The sequence below is a fragment of the Nestor notabilis genome, unplaced genomic scaffold (assembly GCF_000696875.1).
Source record: "Nestor notabilis isolate BGI_N333 unplaced genomic scaffold, ASM69687v1 scaffold21380, whole genome shotgun sequence".
NCBI classification, from domain to species: Eukaryota; Metazoa; Chordata; class Aves; order Psittaciformes; family Psittacidae; genus Nestor; species Nestor notabilis.
The window spans coordinates 1-702 of NW_009912702.1; positions in this window are offsets into that span (position 1 = coordinate 1).

Sequence of the window (702 nt, forward strand, 5' to 3'; positions counted from 1 at the left end):
CTCCATGCGAGGGAGAAATCATTGCAGGCCTTTTCCGCTGGGATCCCTCCTGTACTGTGCAGCACCACGTCCTGCACCTCTGGGTGCTGCTGCCCGGCCCCAGTCCTCCACTTCTTGCTGGCCGCATCCATCCTGGGTTGTCCATGGGGTGCAGAGAGGGCTCAGCCCCGGGGTCCCTGTGCTCCCACAGGTGTTCCTGTGCAAAGTTTGCCTTTGGTGCAAACAAGAGCAGGCACATGTCCCTGAGGAGCCTTTGCAAAGAGCTTGTGTTTGCTCTAAGAGAGGCCTTTGTACTTGGAGAGGGAGCTGGGTAGGAGAGTTGGGAACCATTTATTGCAGCCATGCACGGGGAATAAACCCCCTCTGCTCCCGCTCCCCCAGTGTCAGCATCCTGACCCCGGGGCTGGCTCCATCTCAGGCTATTCCCACATCCCCGGGGGTGCTCAACCCCGCAGCTCTTTTTGGGAACATGGTGTGGGCTTTGCTGCCCACCATGGCACGGGCTGGAGTTGCCCATTGCGGTGCGGTGGTCCCAAGTGCTTCACCGCAGCCGCAGCCCCTCGGCAAGCAGCACATTCCCGTGGGCCCCTTCATGGCTTCAGTGGGTGCTGCTGGGCTTAAACCGCAGCAGGGTGGCAGAGGGGTGAGCTCAGGCTGGTCCCACACTGGCACCGTGCATCCTCGCACAGCCTGCCCAGGGGG